Source organism: Triturus cristatus, chromosome 4_1, assembly GCF_964204655.1.
Source record: "Triturus cristatus chromosome 4_1, aTriCri1.1, whole genome shotgun sequence".
Lineage (NCBI taxonomy): Eukaryota > Metazoa > Chordata > Amphibia > Caudata > Salamandridae > Triturus > Triturus cristatus.
Genome location: NC_140585.1, coordinates 169,752,869 through 169,765,108, shown reverse-complemented (window position 1 = coordinate 169,765,108; position 12,240 = coordinate 169,752,869). Strand labels below are relative to the sequence as shown.

The 12,240-nt window shown below is 47.3% G+C and overlaps 1 protein-coding gene across 4 annotated transcripts in view; it reads right to left on the bottom strand.

Moving 5' to 3' along the window:
• The window catches only part of ZFP91 (ZFP91 zinc finger protein, atypical E3 ubiquitin ligase), a 284,968-nt gene that overhangs the window by 180,441 nt on the left and 92,287 nt on the right, over positions 1-12,240 (bottom strand). The window lies entirely within an intron of this gene.

The window sequence follows — 12,240 nt, the reverse complement described above, 5'->3', positions numbered from 1 at the left end:
AAAAAAAAACTGGAAATATCTAGCATTACCGAGTGAACAGCTAGGCATTCTGACCTTTCCTGAATCTTAGCCAGAAAGTTTCTAAACTGAGTTGCAATGCAAGAGTTCCCGATCTCGATTGCTGCAACAAAAAGTGCCGACAACAGTTCTTGCATTTGTATTGATCCACTACGAACAGGGCAGGATGGAAAAACTTGGTTGCTTAGCATGGAAAACACAAAGTATAATTGTGTGGCCACAAAATGGGGGTGGAGGGGTGGTGCTGATAAATAAGTTCTGTGTGTACTTGTAATGGAATAGATGTCATCTCCTTTTTGAAGACACGCAATCATGTTAGTTTAAGCATTTCCAACTAGTTGTAGAATAGCAGAAAGTAGTGATGTGATCAGGTTCATATTAATTTAAAACTTTGCATAACACCTACACATTTATATGTCTATTCATGTCTGAATATGTACATTATTGCCGCTTATTTAAATCTTGACATGGGTTCTTGCAAATTTTGTCAAAATTTTGCCCCAATAACATGCCTCCACTCTCCTCCTTACACGAGATTGGGGAGGCTGTATCATACATACATCACTTTATACTCTCTGAGGACAGATAACATCATTTAGGCCTTGAAAGCAATGCAATTGCATGATTCCACATGAGAAGTATAAACAAAAGACTATGGATAAATTCTAATATTTTCAATGTTGAAGCTGTAGGAGAACATACAGAAAAATGTAATAAACCAATCAATCGAACTTCATATAGGTTTGTTCAGGTGTTCAATATAATACCAACATTCTGGTATCATGGGTGCTTAATGGCAAAGTAAGACAAAATGAAAAACAAACATGATTCAGCGAATTTCAGTAGACAAAATCAGCTATACTTTTGATCTCAGTACAAAAATTGACAGCTTGTGACTACCAAAGACCACCACCAAGTCAATAAATACCATTTTCGCTCCTGCTGCAAGACCTAGAGACCATTCTTCAACATTACTCAAGTTGTGTCAACTCCAACTGTTACTAAGATGCAGACTTCTTGAAATACTGTTCTTTTTCCAAAATTTCGACCCAGTACCAAATTCAACACAATGCATTTTCAAGACAGACTAACTACCCACTGTCAAGAATGGTCTCTATGAACTTCTAAAAACAAACAAAAACCACAGTTGCACAAGTGTAGGGAAAATATTGAACGCCTTTTCTGTTGCAAAGTGAAGTATTTTTTGTGTGACATTATATGCTTTATTCCAAGCAGCTGGTAGCATGAGTAATGAAAGGGTTACTTACCAGTAGGAGTAGTTTTGCAGCTTGAAGAGTGTTCTGGATTCACATGCTTTGCATCATTCCGCCATCTAGTGGTTGGGTCCGGAATTGTCTTCGTTTCCCCCACCCCCGTTTTGGTCGCAGTCGACCACCATTTTGTGCCAGGTACGTCCCCTTAGTGACGTCAGACGGTATCCTGAAGGTTGAAGTGCGTGTTAGCCATCTTTGGATTCTTTTTTTCTGTTCTTATTCTTTTTTGTAGTCCTTGAGATGGTTATTGAATGACTGATGTAGTCCATTGCATCCCCACCGGTTTGTTTTCCTTCTAGGGGATGCTGGGTGGGTCGCATGTGAATCCAGAAAACTCTTCAAGCTGCAAAACTACTCCAACTGGTAAGCAACCATTTTGTTTTGCAGCTTGAATCCTTTTCAAGATTCATATGCTGTGCATCAGATTATGTAGTGGTTTCTCCTCTGTCTGGGAGGCTGTGTTGAAAGGAAGAACTTGCAAACAGGTGTTGAAGCACCCTTTGTCCAATTTGATCTTCCTTGTTTATTTGTATATCCACACAGTAATGCTTTGTAAACTTGTGTGATGATGTCCCTGTTGCTGCTGCGCAAATGGAGTTAATGGGTACATTGGCCATAAAGGCTAGCGTTGCTCCTTTCTTTCTAGTGGAGTGAGCGGTTGGTTGACTTGTTAATTCTTTCTTGGCATTTGCATAACACAATTGGATGGCTTGTACAATCCATTTTGCAATAGTTGCCTTTGTGACGTTGGTATGTGAGTAAGCAACAAACAGTAGCTTTGTCTTCCTGATTTGCTCTTTTTTGTAAATACTACAATAAATCCCTTCTTACATCCAGGATATGGAGGCTTCTCTCTCCTCTAGTCTTTGGGTCTTTAAAGAAAACCGGCAGGAAAATATTTTTGTTTAAGTGATAGATACCACTTTTGGCAAAACTGTGGGTTAGTTTCTAAGACTACTTTATCCTTGTGGATTTGTAGGTACAGTTCTTGAATTGTTAATGCTTGCAGTTCACTTACTCTTCGTAGTGATGTTTTTGCAATGAGAAAGGCTGTCTTTAAAGTAAAATGTTTTAGGTCCGCTGAATGCATGGGCTCAAAGGGCTTGACCTTTAGCGGAGAAAGAACTGTATTTAAGCTCCATGTGGGAACTGGGGCAGCTCTTGGTGGGGCAATACTTTTTGCTCCTTCTAAAAATCTTTTGATTACTGGTCTTGTAAAGAAGCTTTTGCATGATTTACCCCTTGTGAATGCCACTATGACAGCAAGGTGCACTTTAATGCTTGAATAGCTGATGTTGCTGTCTAACAGGTAGGTAAGGTGTGTAATAACTGTTTTTTTGTGTGTTGATTGCACTGGTCTTGTTCGCGATGCACCATGTGGTATATCGCTTCCATTTTGCTGTATAGCATTTTCTTGTTGACTGTTTCCTTGCCTCTTTTAGAATTTCCATGGTTCGCCAAGGCAGATTAAGATGGCCGACTATGTATTCAGGTGCAAAGCTGCTAGGTGTAGCGACACTGGCTCTGGGTGAAAGATCTGGCCCTGTTGCATAGTCAGTAGGTCCTTTTCTGATTTCATCTTGATGATTTCTCCCTTCGAAAGTTCTAGGAGCGTTGAGTACCATGTTTGCCTTGGCCACTGAGTGGCAATGAGAATCATATTTGTTCCTGGGATGTTTGCTTTTTGTAACACTCTTTGCATCAGGGGTATTGGTGGAAAGGCAATAAAGTCCAACTTATTGTAAAATCTCTTCCGACTAAGACAGAGGAAGACTCCACCCCCCTCACTCACTTGGACCCTCAAACAGATCTCATTCTGAAAGATTTTCCTTTGGTAACCCAGGAAATTTTCAACTCCCTATGGACTACGCTAAAAAGCGGCTCCCCAGCTGATCCTGCACCAATGAACATTCTAAAGCAAGTCACTCCCATTATAGCCCCACACATAACAAACTTGATCAACATCTCTCTTACCACTGGAGTAGTTCCACCTAGGTGGAAAGAGGCGAGGGTAAAGGCTTTGCTAAAGAAACCCAACCTGGACCCCTCTGACTTAGGCAACTATCGCCCCATTTCTCTCCTCCCTGCCATTAGTAAGATCACTGAAAAACTTGTAAATGGTACTCTGTCAGGTTTTCTTGAAGAACATGGCCTCCTACACCCCTCCCAGACTGGCTTCCGCCCTCGCCAAGGTACTGAGACGGCGCTCCTGGCAGTGATGGAGGAGAGCAAAAAGATCCTGGATTCTGGAGGGTCAGCTGCCATTATTCTCCTGGACCTGAGCGCCGCCTTTGATACGGTGAATCACCGGACTCTGATTCGGCGGCTAAGGAACATTGGTATCAGGGGCACAGCACTCCATTGGCAATCCTCCTTTTTGGAGGATAGATCCTTTCAAGTATTCAATGACAATGTGGTTTCTAAATCTATACAGCTGCCGAACGGGGTGCCTCAGGGCTCCTCTCATAGCCCGACTTTATTTAAATTATATATGTCTCCTCTGGCAGCTAAGATAGAACCTTATGGCATCCGCATTATTACCTATGCTGATGACACCCAGCTAGTGGTCGGACTAACCCAAAATAACCAAGAATTCCACACCATCCATGCCTGCCTGAAAGACATCTCAACCTGGATGGATGATTCACAACTCAGGCTCAATGGTGAAAAAACAAACAGATTATGGTTTTGGGAAACTCCCTTCACTACACTCCCACCAAGTTATGACCAATATGTATGGGCCCAGCCCCCACTCCAAAATCAGAAATTAAGAGCTTGGGGGTATGGCTGGATCAGGACCCAAGCCTAAAAACTCAAGATAGGAAAAAAGCAGCCCTCTGCTATGGCTTACTCAAAAAGGCCCCAAAAAGTTCTACCTTTGCTCCCCCCCATTAGCTAGGAAAGTAATGATTCAGTCATTAATCCTTTCTAGGCTGGATTATGGGAATGCCCTGTATCTGGGCTCCCCCCTCTCAGTAATCAAGAAACTTCAATCGGTACAAAACGGCGCAGCAAGACTCTTATTAAGAGTTCCCAATAGACTGTCTGCAGTACCGACTCTTCAAGCCCTTCATTGGCTCCCAGTGCAGGAACGTATCAAGTTCAAATCCCTATGCTTAGTGCATAAAGCTATGCAGGGACTTGGTCCTCCATCTATCTCTAACTTGATTCGCCCATACAAAGCCAATCGTAGACTCAGATCAGATGATCTGCATCTGATTGAGGTTCCCAGGATCAGGAAGGCGAGAAGTGGCGGCAGACTGTTCTCCTACAATGCACCCAGACTCTGGAACGGCCTGCCCCTTCATCTACGTACTACCCTTGATCAAATGTCCTTCCGGAAACAAATAAAAACGTATCTCTTTCCGTAAGCTCTGTCTTCCTCCCTCTTTTGTCGGTACTAGCACTGGGATGCTTCCGGGTAGCCATGCGCTCTACAAATGCTTTTCCATTCCATTCCAAGGCGTAAACAAATGTCTGTGACCAATTGAGTGAAAGAGCATTTCCCTTTAATTGGTGGTGTGGAAACCCCAAGGCGAAGTATTGGCATTTTTTGTTCTGCAGTTATCCTTTCCCATTGTCGGTCTGTGGAATAAGGATATCCTTCCCCCCACTGTAGTTTTGTGTGGGTCCTTGTTTGTGTTCGCGTCAGTTGGAGCCATTTCCTCTTCCTCTAGAGGATTGGCCTCTCCCTCTGTCATTGCCTCTTCCTTGAAATGGCTGCTTCTTTCGTTGTTGCCAACCTTGGTAGCTTGACTGCTGACCCATCTGTTGACCTGGTTTCTGCCCTTGAGTTTGTTGTGCCATCTGTTGTCCTTGGCCAAAGGAGCCCCTACCTGGGGGCTTCCTGTTATTGAATCCCCCTCTTTTAAACAAACCTCTTTGCTGCAGGGCCCCCCATTGCCCTTGCTGTTTTGTTGTCCTTTATTTGTTGAAGGGATTCATCAACTTATTTTCCAACCAGAGCTTCTCCATTGAATAACTGTTGATGAAGGAGGTTTGAACTTCCTGTTTAAAACCTGAGATTCTGAGCCAGGCATGTCTTCTCGGGATAGTTCCTGTGCACATCTGCCTACTAGCAGTGTCTGCTGCATCTAAAGCGGACTTTAGACAGGCGTTTGCCACTTTTCCCCCTCCTGTACAATAGATCTTGCCCTCTTTTTGTCCTTCTCAGGGAGTTTAACAACTCCTCTGTCATCCCACTGTTGGTGGCCCTATCTATTTAGTAGGGCATTTGAGTTGGCAATACGCCGCTGTGTTGCTGCCTCCTTTTCTACCCTTCTCCATCCTCTTACTTTCTTTTTCTGGTGGTGGCCCGATGTTGGAGACTGCATTTGCTCTCCTCCTGGCTGTGGTGACAATAATTGAGTCGGGCATTGTACTTCCCTGAATACATTTAGGGTCTTTTGATGAGGGTTTATATTTTTTCTCCACTCTGGGGGTTATCCCTTTGCTGGATGCTGGTTCCTTGACGGCCTCCTTGACTTGATCCAGAATACTGGGCAGCATTGGAAGTTATTGTGTGGTGCCAGGGTTTCTAGCAAGAAACATGTGTCCCCTTTTTCTTCCTCCAAGGGTACTCCAAATTGATCTGCTGCCCTTTTAATAATGCCATTATAGAAAGCAATGTCATCTGGAGGGGACGTTTGAGGGATAACTGCAAATCTCTTCCTCTGGGCTCTCTGCATCGAGGTCGTTACACTTATCCATAACATTTTCAGAGTTTTCCTCTTCTTCAGGAATGTCTCCATATTCCTCGGATTCTTCGCCTCAAGGTTCTGGTGTTGGAGGGGAGTCGAAGATACCCTCTTCCTCTCCTTCGGCATCTTCTGCCTCTTCGGGGTCGACATTCTCTGGTTCGGCAGCCGGTGTTTTCGGGATTCGAAAATCCTTCGGTGAGGCATCGAAGTACTTCTTTTGTAGGAGTGGTCCCATTTCCTCCTAGAGTCTTCTCATTTTCTTTTTGACCTCAAGGGCCCTCTCTGCGTCGGTGGCCAGAGATTTTATTTTCTTCCCGACTACGACGTTCGTCTTTGGAGGTGTAGTGCCCTTTTTTGCGGGTTCAGTGTTGACCCTTTGTTTTGGAGTCTTCGGCGATTTTCCCTCCTCCGTAACCTTCGGTTGGGTTCCGTGAGGTTCATTTAATAGCGGCTGACCCTCGATCGCTTTTTTGCTCGACATTGGGGCTGCCTTGTCCGCCTTATGTTCGTGGCCCTTCGGGTCCAATGGATCTTTATGGAGTCTTACCTTCTCCTCCTCCTTTTTCGGATCCTTCACCTTCTCGGCGTGGATTTTTTCCGAGTCCCCCTCTAGGACCTCAACGTCCGATCCCTCGTGGCGTAGTGGGCCTATCTTTGATTTTGGCGTGTCCTTAGCATTTTCCGCAGGAACGCTGCGCAAGCCTCACAGGTCTTGTCCTGGTGGTCTTCGGGCAGGCATAGGTTGCGGACGTCGTGTGGGTCGCGTTGAGCGTACTTGTGGTGGCACTTTGGGCAGAACTTGAAGGGGGTATTCTCCATGACCTCTACCTCGCTATTTGTGGACCGAAGTTACCCTCTCGTCTTAAAAAACTTAGTTCTGCTTCTGTCTTTGGTTACGAAATCGATGATTGATGATATTTCTTCGGTAACGAGAGAAAAAAAAAAGATTTTCGAACTTGAACCACTAGATGGCGGAATAATGCACAGCATGTGAATCCAGAAAAGGATTCACGCTGCGAAATAAATGCTTGCTTAACAAGTGTCAGATTATTGTTAAGTAATGCTAAAATCACCTGTTCACTCCTTGCAGGGTAACCCATGACTTGCACATGAGCTGAACAGGTTGCTGGTAAGCAGAATGGCTAAGAAGAATCACAACCACCACATGGCTGGACTACCGAAGCAATATACACAAAGACCAAGCGTCAAAATGCTAAATGTATGTATCAGTGAAAAGATACATGTGGTTGCCTGTTCGTCTCTAAGACACAACATTAACAAATAAGAGAAAGCAATGGAAGAGATGAGTGCTGTTTAAGGCTACACGAAGTAGATAAAAATGAGAGCAAAGTCACGAAAAAATAAACAGAACTCTTATCTAGCTTCCAAACATGATTTCTGGACAGGCTGAAAAAATGGGCGAAATTGGAGATGAAGCAAAAGTAGAACACAGATGTAATACAATAGTGCTTGTTTACCAACAAACCTATTCAATTTCTATGCATAAAACATGATTTTCAGTTTGTAAGAAACCAAAACTAAAAATCACTGAAAGTAATCTATATTAAAAAAACACTAACTGGTGGAGAAAGGATTGCTGAGGCCATCCAAATCTCCAAAAATCAAGATGCAAGGTTTGTTCATTCAAGCAAAAGGCATCCCTTTAGGGATACCACAACATTGACTAGTGAAATATTTTTGGTCAAAAATAGCTTCCGATTCAGGTTATTAACAGTGGCCCAACAGGCAAAATGTCAAGCATCCAATTGACAACAAAACCTTAGGTGATATGGAATCTGGCCTTACTACTTCTGAACATGGTAGAAACAAGCATCCTTGTGGCCCATGATGTATATTGTCCTGGCAGTATATGTGACTGCAAAAATCTCGAAGATCACACAGTAACTTTTTTTTTTAAACTTTTGTTTTTTGCATTTTAAAGTCAACATACAGCTTGGTCAAAAGGGTGCGATATAAAACAGATTAACAGCATAATTACCAGTGCAGAAGTTGGAGAAGGGAAGGCATTGTAGAAGGGCACAACAGGCCTCGGCAGCCATCATCGAGGCAGGCAGTAGCTTCAAACAGTACAATAGGACAATCGGCAGGTTACACAGAAGGGCAACTGAGGGTGCATGAAGCCAAACGGTCCACCACGCCAGCCATTCGCAGACCCATACCATGTGTGACGCAGGCGCGCGGGGGGACCCTCGGTGCGAAGTATCCCATCATCCTCCACCCAGATGGCAACGCTCCAGGACAACCGACTCCCAGTGCATGCGGGGCAATCACAAAACGGGACCCTACTCTGGCAGCCCGCCCTCCTCAGCGGCCCCTTCAGCTAAGAGGTAACACCGCAATGGAGCCCAGATGTCTGTGGGGCGCGATGCTGTCGGCAAGAGCTCAGCGTATGTGCCGATCTGTTCCTGGCAGTAAGTTAGGTCGCGCAACCATTCCTTGAACTTCGGGGCCCTGCCCCGACCCCAGCGACATGCAACTCTTCTCTTTGCAATCAGTAAGGCTAGTGCGATGAATTTGCGGTGCGCCGCCTGTATGGGCTCCACATATCCCAGCAGGGCCAAAAGGGGTGAGGGCTCAACTACCGAGTTGATCATCTTGGAGAGAGCTTCACAAACATAGCCCCAAAAGCGGTGCACTGCCGCGCAATCCCACGCCAAGTGCAGAAAGTCAGCCCCAGGAGCGTGGCACCTATCGCAGCGGTCATTATCCCTGAGTCGAAAACGACACAGACGCACGGGGGTGTAATATAATCTATGGATGAACTTATAATGTATGATTCTGAATCTGCTGCTGGAGGAGATGCGCTCTGTCTGCAGTAGGCAGAACTCCCACTGCTTATCCGTCAGCGGGGCTTGCAGCTCTCGGTCCCACTTGTCCCTCGCCGCCAGTTCCGGAGCGATCATGCTTGAGTGCACCGATCTGTATATTTTAGAAACTAGCTTGACAGGGGCTTCATCTAGAAGAATTCGTTGCAACGGCGCCATGTGTGGGGGTTCCCGTGGAAAGTCGGGTGTGAGCGCCCGTATCCCCTGACGAAGCCGAAGATACAGGAATACGTCTAGAGGGGAAGGCTGTATGCCCTCATAAAGGTGGTCCATCGTCCGGAATTCGCCATTATGATATACATCTCCCCACGTCACCACACCGACAGCCTGAAGCAGCCTCCGGAAGCCAACCTCCTGAAGCAGGGGCATGCCAGGGTGATAAGCGAGGGGCATAAGCGGTGCATACAGCAAAGCCAACCCCATCTTGGCAGTCAATTCGCTCCATGCCGACACCGTGCTGGCACTGTGGATGGCGTCTTAACCCTACCCGCCACCGGGATATACAATGCGCCCTCGATAGGAATCGGGTGTGCTAGCCAGTGTTCGGCAGCTAGTTGGGGCATATATCTAGGTTGCCGAATCCAAAAATAGGCGTAGTGCGCATGGGCCGCGCGATAATACAGTTCAAAGTCGGGGATGCCAAAACCGCCCTGATTGTATGGCTTAACGAGGGTCTCCCACCGAAGACGGGGCGATTTACCGCCCCAAACGAGTCTGATGAGCTCCGTGCGTAACTGTCGGGAAAAAAAGGCACCCGGGTAAAAGGGAATATTCAGAAAGAGATACAGCAGCTTCGGTAAGATCACCATTTTAATCAGGGATGATCTGCCCGCCATGGAGAGGGGCAGAGTAATCCAACGCGTAATGCAATCGGAGATGCGAGACATTGCCGTGCCATAATTGGCCCTCAGGAGCTCCTCCCTGTCTTTTTCAATGTGTATGCCCAGGTATTTAAAGTCACCGTCACACCAGGCGAGGGGGTAATCTAACCCAAAGCGCCCGGTGGAGGGCGTCAGGGGAAGAAAGCAAGACTTGCTCCAGTTTATCTGGACCCTGGAAATCCTGCCAAAGCGGATGAATTCCCGAAGAATCGGGTTGAGATTCTCTCTAGGATCACGCACATAAAGAGTGATATCGTCAGCGTACATAGAAATTAGTATCTGTCTCTGGAAGCATCTCAACCCTCTGTCTTTATGGTGCTGCCGCAATTTTGCTGCCAGGGGCTCCATGGCTATGGCAAACAGCAGAGGTGACAGAGGGCACCCCTGCCTGGTGCCCCTGGTAATGGAGAATGCATCAGAGAGCCGGCCATTCACCAGTACTTTCGCTCTAGGGCCGATATATAAGAGCTTAATCCAGGAAATAAATATGCTAGGGAACCCCATACGCTCCAGCACCTGGAACACATAATCCGATTCCAGGGAGTCAAACGCCTTCGTGGCATCGAGGAAGATTGCGGCCATCGGCTGGCCGTCATGCACAGAGTTCAAGATGGAAAAGAATGTGCGCAGATTATGTGACGTTGCCCGACCGGGCACAAACCCAGCTTGGTCAGGTAGTATCAAGTTGAGAAGTAGCAGATTGATGCGAGTGGCAATAAGCTTGGCAAGGATTTTAACATCACAGTTAAGCACTGAGAGAGGCCGGTAAGAGTCACAGCTAGTCGCCGCTTTACCAGGTTTAAGGAGGGACGTGATAAGGGCCATGCGCATCGAGGGAGGAAGACTGCCCACCTCAAGAGCGTCCTCGTACACCTCCCGCAAGACCGGCGCCATGAAATCAATGTAGGTCTTGTAAAATTCAATAGGTATCCCGTCCAACCCGGCGGCCTTGCCAGACCGCATGTGCATTATGGCCTCCCGCACCTCTTCCAATTGGAAAGGGGTGCCCAGGAATTCTCTCTGCGCATCACTTAGCCAGCCGAGAGACACATCCTCTAGGTATTCATGCAAGCAAAGCTCGCCTTCCCTGGCCGAAGTATACAGTCCCTGATAGTGCGTGACAAAAGCATTGAGAATTTGCGCGGTGTCTCTGTACAGAGCACCATCCTCCCCAATGAGTTCCACAATGCAGTTGGTAGGTCGCATCAGCCTCATCGTTGCAGCCAGGGCCTTACCCGGCCTCTCGCCCTCGCCATACCGACGGGAGATCCAATACTTGCCCCTGAATTTCGCCTCCCTAGCAGCTTCGTCAGTATACTCGGTGACTTTGTCACGAATACGCGCTAATGTGGCATCGTCAGGCTCATCAGCCAGCGACGTTTCAAGCGCCTTAAGATCAGTTTCCAGGAGGCGTAGTCGCGCAAGTATGCTCCGCAGGACCCCCGACCCCTTTGCAATGCACACACCACGTAGGGTCACCTTAAAGGCATCCCAGATGGCTGCAACATCTTTCACTGAGTCCTTGTTCCGACGGAAGAAATCTAGGCATTCCTCACGCAGCTCCTCCTGAAACGCGGCATCCAACAGCATCATAGGCTGCAGGCGCCAGGCTGACACCGGGGGGCCAAGATCCGAAGCTCTCAAGGTGACCCGTATCGGGGAATGATCCGAAAAGGTACGGGGGAGGTGACTTGCCCGGGCCAGCGCCGCATCAAAGCATGGGGCAACGAAGACATAGTCCAGCCGTGCCCAAGTCTTCGCCTGCGCCGTGACGTGAGTGCCCTCCCGCCCAGTCAGATGGAGGTGCCTCCAGACATCAATCAAACCATGCTCCTCAAGTAGCTCCAAGAGTGCCTCACGGGAACTAGTGTAGTGATGCGGAGCCGGGTGGGACCTGTCTATCTGAGGATTAAGTGTGGTGTTGAAGTCTCCCCCCAGATGAGCTGCTGTGGGCCTGCGCCTATTATGTCTGCGCCTAGGTCTGCAAAGAACTGCGGGTCAACCACGTTAGGGCCGTAACAGCAGGCAAGCGTAACTGCCATATGCCCCAGCCTACCCCATACCAAACAGTACCTGCCTTGGGTGTCGTTCTTAGTGCCTGCCATAACAAAGGGGGTCCCCTTTTTCACCAGTATTGCAACCCCACGGGAATATGAAGAATAGGATGAGAAAGCAGTGTATTTAGCCCATCTGCGGGCAAAGGGCTGCGCAGCCTGTGCCCTAAAGTGGGTCTCTTGTAAAAACACTATGTGTATGGCGTGTCGATCTAAATAGGCGAGGATCTGCCTACGTTTCCTCGGGTCCCCCAGACCTCTAACGTTCCACGTGAGTATGTTCAAGTCAGAGTCTCCCATAGGCAGGCCGGGAAGTACATGCAAATGTGGCCCTCAAGCAAAGAGCCTGCAATCATGTGCCATCGTAGAGGCGCGCATGCCGCCTGTCCAACTTCTATCACACAGACAGCACTAGCGTGTTTTATATGTCGCTCGCACGGGCCGCCTCAGTCCCATGGAATCACTCC